At 49.2% G+C, this 7963-nt stretch overlaps 1 long non-coding RNA gene across 1 annotated transcript; it reads left to right on the forward strand.

Annotated features, from left to right (window-relative positions):
• The first annotated feature begins 1455 nt into the window (after window positions 1-1455).
• On the forward strand, window positions 1456-7441 carry LOC134735899 (uncharacterized). The gene is made up of 2 exons (XR_010119481.1): window positions 1456-1617; window positions 7293-7441. It is a non-coding gene; the product is annotated as an uncharacterized lncRNA (long non-coding RNA).
• Window positions 7442-7963: the final 522 nt, after the last annotated feature.

The raw sequence follows: 7963 nt of genomic DNA on the forward strand, positions 1-7963 counted from the left end.
ATTGCACTGTTTTATACCAGCAGAGACTTTTATACAAACTTTGGAGAGCTCTCTGAAGTCTGAATTTTTTGAGGCCTCAGATAACATGGCCCTTGTGTCCCATGAGCTCTGATGTTGGCAGTTGATTGTAAGTGGGCTCCCACCACGTTGCACAGAGCAGAAGCAACACCAGGATGCAGTTTGTACATATGGGACCCCTGACTTGTCACCTGGCTCACTCAAAGGCCCGTCGGCACTCTCCTGTGCCTGCAAATGACAAAGCTTTAGCATTCACCAAGCGGGAGGTGACAGGTCCTTCCCATCTCTTTCTATTCATGGCTTCAAATTAATAATTAGTCGCCTGAAAAATGAGCCAATCTGTCTCATGGAGGGTAAGAACCATGAGCCAAGGCAATTAGCGTCTTGGTTCTGGCTGCCTTGGGAATTTAATTTAGTCACACAGCCCATTTAAGGTTTCCAAATCTTGTTGTCTCCTAAAGAGGGAAATCATGATTGTTAAATGAGGGGACCTCCCCAGGGACCCATATGTTGAGGATGTGCTGCGTCCCGGGCTGGCCTGGGGCATAGGGCCGGGCAGCTTTTGTCGTGTCCACATGCCTGCTCTATTCTTCTCCAGGACTCAGCAGCTGGCTCCAGGCAGCACAGCCCTTAACCACCCGCGGAGGGAGTGGCCACTGCCCCCAAATAGTTGCACACTTGAGCAGGCCTTTTATCTGCTTAGAAGACATTCCAACTGCCCATAAGCAGTTGGCCTTCACACAAAGGAGGGTGTCCGTGGAGGAGGGCAGTCTGTCTGTGCAGCATATTTTTGAGTGATTGTGAATCTGCAAGCCTGCAGTTTGTAAGTCATCCCCAGCACGGAAGGTGGGCATGGAATGGATGCAAGGCTGGGGAGAACAGAGGCCGAGGAGAGGATTAAACCAGACAATTTAATTAGGGAGATGTGAAGAGTCACAGAATCAAGATATTGGGGCTCCAGGGGGAACTTAAGGAATGATCTAGTTCTTTTGTCTCTCAGGAACCACTCAAGCCTGATGATACTGAATCCTCTTTTATTTATTTGTACTTACTATTTTCTTTAGAGACGGGGTCTCACTCTGTTGCCTAGCTGCAGTGCAGTGGTGCAATCACAGCTCACTGCAGCCTTGACCTCCTAGGCTTAAGCAATCCTCTTGCCTTAGCCTCCTGAGTAGCTGGGGCTAAAGGTGTGCTCTCCCTTACTCAGCTAATTTATTTTTACTTTTTGTAGATATGGGTCTCACTATGTTGCCCAGGCAGGTCTTGAACTCCTGGCCTCAAGTAATCCTCCCACCTCGGCTTCCCAAAGTGCTGAGATTACAGGTGTGAGACAGGGCACCCAGCAGAATTCTCTTTCAGAGAAATTCCAAGGCCTGGATTTAACAACTGTTGCTGGGAGAAAGTTCTTTGAATCATTCTGATTAACAAATCTGCTTCTCCTTTCACAAGTGGCCATCAAGAACAGCGGGTTTTCTGTCTAAGAGGCTTCTGAGATTTGAAAAACGGTGGCTAATGATGACAACAGCAACAGCACGGAGCACAGAAAACTCTACAGGCCTGGGGTCGGCTCATCGCACAGCCTCCATCTCTGGATGCCCTGTGAGGATTCTGTTATTATCCACATTTTAGAGATGAGGAAACTGAGGCTTAAAAGGGCTAAGTGACTAGCCCATTGACACAGCGATTCGAGCTTAGTTTGGCCCATCCCAGACCTGGATTGCCCACCTCTCTCCCCTTTCGCAGCCGACCTCGCTGCCAGCTCTCGTCCTTCCTCTGCGGGGTTTGGCTTTTCCCTCCTCTGTTCCCCAGGCGGTCCCGGGCATTGCCTCGAGTCTCACGGTGTGCAGGGCCAGGCAGACGAGCTGCTGACTGCAGCTTCGCTGTAATCTACCGACTCTAACGGCAGCTCGTACGGAGCTGGCACAGGGGACACGTGCCCACGGGGATGGGCGGAGAACCGAGTGACGCCAGCAAAGAGCCTGGGGGAGCCAGGAAAAGCTCGAAAACAGCGTAACGCTGTTGGAGATGAGGGAGCACAGCACAATTTTGAGAGCTAAACAAAGGCGGGGCACAGAGCTGTTGCCTCCAGATGTGGCCTCAGAAGGTCTTGTGGAGGCGAGTGATGAAAGGGAGGAGGTTCCCGGGGATACTGGAGCCCGAAGACGCGGCGAGGGTCCGGGTTAGCAAACGGGGCAGAGTCGGAGGCCCAGGACGCCGGGCCCTGGGGGCGCTGTCGCGGGGCGACCGCGGAGGCCGGGGTGGTGGGCGCCCCGGGGTGGGAGAAGGCGGGAGTGCTCTCCCAGGTGGGCTTGGAGGGGCCCCGGCCCAGACACCCAGGGCCAGCCGGCGCCCCCGCATGATGTTCTGAAAGCGTCCCCACAGCCTGGTCGGTGGTTAGCCTGGCAGCCTGGCTTTGCGGACTCGCCTCCGGGCCTCGTCCTCCAGTGCCTTCCCTCCCCAACTGAGGGGCTCGGCTGCACCCGCACGCGGTTTTCCAGGAGCAGCGATCCTGGAGTGGACTCTCCCGCATCCGGAGGGACATCAGCGCTCTTGGCTCCCCCACGGGGACACACTCACTGAGGTCACGCGACCCAAAACCAAATGACCCACCACCACAACAGTCGCATCATTTCCCCCGGTGATTTAAAGGAAGAGTTTTTAGTGGTTTGTCCGGGAGGTTTTAGAGTGAGAGAATGAAGGGGGTGAGGCCAGAGGGAGGGAGGCGCATGGAAGCCGCCGCCTCTGACTGTCCCAGGGTGTGCCCAGGCCCAGAGATGATGTCCAGGCCCCTGAAGGGAGTGAAGCGGAGGCCCTGCTGGAGGCGAAGGTCAGCGCGGCCTGATTAGCCTCCCACGGTGACTTGGGAGGTAACTGGGGAATCCGGGCCCTCTTCTACCTGTGGCGCCGTCCAGCCCTGGTCCCCCAGGCTGTGGCTGCAGCCAGTGCGTGTAAACGGAAGAACCCCGTGATGATTTTTCCTTGGGGGAGATAAACCCATGGAGGGGTCTGGAGCCACAGGGACGATGAGTGGCATGCAGGATCTAAAGCTGCAGAGCAGAGAGGTGAAGACAGTCTCCCTCCTCCGTGGTCCCTGGATCTGGAGAAGCACGGAATATGCCCAGAGTCTCTGGTGCCCATTTTGCCGAGGCGTTGTTGGGGCAGGAGGTAGAAAGGTGGCATCAGTGGATGAGTGGCATCCCATGTCCTGTAGCCGTCACAGGGGCCAGTATCCAAATGGAACCCACGAGTAACCCAACATTCCCAACAACTGAGGGTATTAGCATTGTGTTTAAACGTTTTGGGTCTGAATCAGACAGTGCAGGGTTCCAACGCCCACTTGGTCAGTTTTAAATGGATTCTCTACAAAGCAGTCCCGATGGGTAGGATTGGGTGCAAGTCGTGAATGTGGTCCTGGGAGGCAGCTGCGGGGAGGGGATGTGAGAGGGAGGGAAGCCAGACCGGGAGTGTGCATTGACACAGGTTTCCACTGTGGGCAGCAGGGGCTCACACCTGCTAGGGACCCCCAGGACCATGTGCGGATCACGCCTCAGAATGGTCTTGCCTGGCAGGTGGGGAAGCTGGGGTCTTGATCCACTAGCTCTAAGCGGCTGAGGCTGCCCCGGTGGTGTTAGCCCCTTGGCCCTCCCACCTGCCCTCATGTGGGCTTGGTTGGGTTCCTGGACAGAGAATGCCTCAGAGACTCGCAGTTGCTCTGTTGGGAGGATGGGGCAGCTGCCCTGGACCCTGCCTCCGCCACTGCCCATCCTCTCAGTTTCTCCTTGCATGCTGGCAGGATTCTGAGAGCTTTGCCCAGGGGTAATGTGTCCTGGCGTGGCCTCTGCCTTCCTGCGTGGGGCTCCCTGGTCGTGGAGTGTGCATTGCCGGTGGCGAGCCAGCGCTCAGAGGCCTGGACCAGCGATGCATGGGGGCCAGTGGGGGAATGCTCCCCTTCCTGCCCGGAACCATTCTCAGGCACACTCCCAAAGGCACACAGAGGGGCTGACTCAATATCCCGCCCCAGCTCTGTCAGCTCTGCCTTCCCAGCCTTACTCCTGCCCCCTGGGGGTCCCTCCGGGGTTGACAGCCTGCATCTGGCTGGGGTCAGGCTCTGCTCTCTGGGGACGGGCTGCCATGATGACAGTGCTGAGGTGTTTGCATTGGTGCCAGACTAAGGGAGACCTTCCGGAACAGTGTGGGTGTGGCTTTGTGGGCATGCAAGGCAGGGCCATGGTCTTAGCTGCATCAGCACTGTGCTGCAGGGTGAGAAAGGATGGGCGAGGCGTCCAACCCTTCAAGTGCATCAACAACATCCCCACATCCAGTTGTAGTCAGAGAGCAAAACTGTCGAGGACAGTGGCTGGACAGGCACAGGGAACGTCCAGGAAGGTGTCGCCCACTGATTTCTTCTCTCCATGCTGGGGTTCATGGCCACAGTAGGGACCAGTACTACAGCTCCTGGGCATCCCCAGCAGTTCCTTGCTAAGGGGATCATGGGGGCAAGTCCAGGGAGAGCTCTGACCTCAACACAGGGGCAGAACACTTGGGATCCACCTATAGTACCTTGCGATGTTCTAAGTACCATCAAAAAGGTAAAAAAGAAACAGATTCAGCCAAATAACTAGTTGTTTTTTTCTGTGCTATTATTGCAAAGTGTTAACTATTTTTTAAACTTCATATTTTGAAATAATTTTAGATTTATAGATGAGTTGCAGGCATAGTACAAAGTTCCCAAATACCCTTTACCCAGTTTCCCCAAATGTTAGCAACTTATATAGCTATATGACATTGATCCAAACTAAGAATTCACCCTTGTGCAATGCCATTTACTAAATGACAGACTTCAGTTGGGTTTCACCAGTTTTTCCATGAATGTAATTTTTCTATTTCAGAATTGAATCCAGGATGCCCTGCAATATTTAGTCATCATGTCTCTCTCCTTAATCTTTCATTTGTCACTCAGTCTTTCCTTGTTTTTCATGACTTTGAACTTTACAACTGTACATTTACTAACTTAAAAACTGAGTTGGCTGAAAACTAGGTTGGTGGTTTTATTTCTGGGACTGTGCAGACACAGTGATGATTTGGTCATTCTGGTACAGGACAGTCAAGGACATCTACAATTTTCCTGGGCATGGTGCAGTGCTCAAGATTTCCAAAGCCAAACTGCATGTCACAGTTCTGTGTACATGTGCCTCAATGCACTTCTTGTTGGACAGGTGCTCCTGTGAAAACAGACAGCAGTAGGGTGCTAGGACTGCAGCTGAGCTTGGTGATGGTTGTCCTGAATGCTTGTGCTTTGGTAGAAAGGGCACATTTGAGTCCCCACAAACCTACTCACTCCAGCATGACACAATGTGGCTGTCCCTCCTCCCTCCTCTCTCTTCCCTGCACTTGTGTGGCTTGGCCCATCTCCTCCTAGAGGATTCCCTCTTGGCTTACGCTCCCCTGCAGATGTCCAACTAGTGGCTCCATGCCAGTCTGGGCTGTGTGTGATGTTCCCTTCTGGGCCTTATCACCCTGCCATACACGGGCGTCCAGGCCTGCCTATGCCCCCTGCACAGATGTAGCCCCGTGGCACTGACCGAAAGCAGCTCTTTGGGTTGCAGAATAGATTCCTCTATCTCCTTTTGGAGTAAGTGTTGCTCTCCACATGGATGGTAATCAGATTTTCTCTCCCTTTGATTTTATGTTCATTCATGTTTGTTCCACCCAGATTCACAAAGGAATTATTTATTTGTCTTTAGAGTTCAGTAATTTTCCTAGCCTGTGTCTTGGTGCTGGTCCTTTTGGGTTGATATTCTCAGGTACTCACTGTGCTCTTTCAGAATGTAGTTTCAACTCTTTTTGTTTTGTTTTGTTTTCTAAATTCTAAATTATGGGAAAGTTTTTTTTTTTTTTCCATTGCTGAGTTTAGTATTTGTTCTGCTATTTTACTTCAGGTTTTTTCTCTAGATACTTTATTACCTATATGCTGAATCTTTTTTGCCTACTTGTCATTTTTTATTTTTTCCTTTATGTCTTTATGGCTAAAACAAATTTCTCCTATTTCTCTCAATGCATTGACTGCCTGTTATTTGCCCTTGTGTTCCTTCCAGTTTAGCCCTCATTTCTGAGATGATTTTCATTTGTCCTGAATTTTTTCCCAAGTCATCTTTTTTCCAGGTTTCCCTTGCTTCCCTCTTCTCCCTCCACACAGACGCTGGTATCATGCAGGGCTGTGGCCATGGTGGTCGCCCCCACTTGCTTGTACGTAGGACCTAGAGGGTGGGGACTGTATCATCTAGTTTTGTTGTTTTTGGCCATTTGCCCATGTGTTTTTGGTTTTACTATCTAATTTCCATGTTATTTTTGTGTAGGATTCAAGGAGATTCAAAACCCATGTCACTGCTGCCATCTTCCTAGAATCCCTTTAAATCCTTATGGATTTGTTGACATTGGGAGCACCCTGAAAGCATCCCCATGCTAGGGTGGCTGCAGTAACAGGTACAATGAGAAATAATGGCAAGTCCCATAAATGCCCTCAATTCGACTTCCTCCCAGTACAACCTGACAGCAAAGATGTGCAGGAGAGAAGTTAGAATGGTCTCAAATGACTGTGTTTATAGTTCACTGTTGCAAATTTCACAAAAAGTATGACCACGTGAACACATTCAAGGGCCCCCCCCAAGACCTTGGAAAGGGGAGCTGTCCACCATTTTGATAAAGATTAAGTAGATCAGGGTGTATCCATAAGATGTAATGGTATGCAGCCATGGAAAATAATCTTTCTGAATTTAAAAATAATCTTTTCATAATAATGAATGTGCATTGTAGAAAATTAGAAAATATAGGTAATAAAGCATAAAGAAAATAAGAAAATAACAATATTTCTGCCACCCAGAGGTTATCACTAACACCTTAGCATATATCCTTCCACATTTTGACATACTTTGACAATGTTGCATGCAAAGTGAAAAAAAATCAGTACAAGTTGCACCTACAATGTGATATTGGGTTGTGAAATTATGTATGCTTTGAAAAGTATTAAAATACAATAGACCAAAAATGTTAACAGGACTTATTTGTGGATCATAGGCTTAGTGGTGATTGTTATTTTCTTATTTCCTATATTTTCCACCACAGGAATGCAGACTTTTATAATCATTAAAAATGAATTATTTAAAAAAGTAATTGTGGTGATTTCAGAAGTGAGGTTTTGTTGTGAGTGTGTGTGAAATCGGATGAACAGCTTATTTTGTGTCTGCTGATTATGTGTCTGCATTATGTTGTTTCAGGTTCTCCCCACTCCAGAAAAAATCAAATCAGATTGTGAATTTATTCCCTGACATTAACACGTGGCATTACAGGAGCATGTACATCACATGGTCAATTTATTGGCATAAGGATTATGTCATTGGGGAATAAATGGGAAATTCTCAAGGTACTTTGCACCAGTAATCAGGACTTTATTTATCTCTAAGCTAAAAGGGAGGATTGAGTTCTTTAACGATGATCAGAAAATGCTTTTAGGAAGATTCCTTTCCTATTAAACAATTTCTTAAAGTTGCAGTAAATGTTGTGTGGCTTGTCAATGCCCAAGGCTTGGCGGCACACTTTCCTTTGTCTTCAAAACCATAGGAAAGAGTGTCACAGGAGTCGTGGAGGAAAAATAATTACAAAGAGGAAAAGGTTGATCAAGGGGCAGTTAATGTTACTGATGACATATCGGTAAGGTTCTCCAGGCCCAATTCTTTTTGGGAGACTTTGGCTTCCCAAGCAAATGCCACTTGGTGATATGGCTCCCAGCACTGGCCACCTGAGTGTTCCCTACACTACTGGAGAAATTTAGGCCTAAATTAAAATCAGAGTCATGCAACTTGATTATATTTTGGCAGTTTGATTTAAGTGCAAGTTCTTTGAAATGTAGGAGTGTGGTTGGTATGACGGTGGACTTGCCAGAGGAGAG

The sequence above is a fragment of the Symphalangus syndactylus genome, chromosome 24 (assembly GCF_028878055.3).
Source record: "Symphalangus syndactylus isolate Jambi chromosome 24, NHGRI_mSymSyn1-v2.1_pri, whole genome shotgun sequence".
Taxonomy (NCBI): Eukaryota; Metazoa; Chordata; class Mammalia; order Primates; family Hylobatidae; genus Symphalangus; species Symphalangus syndactylus.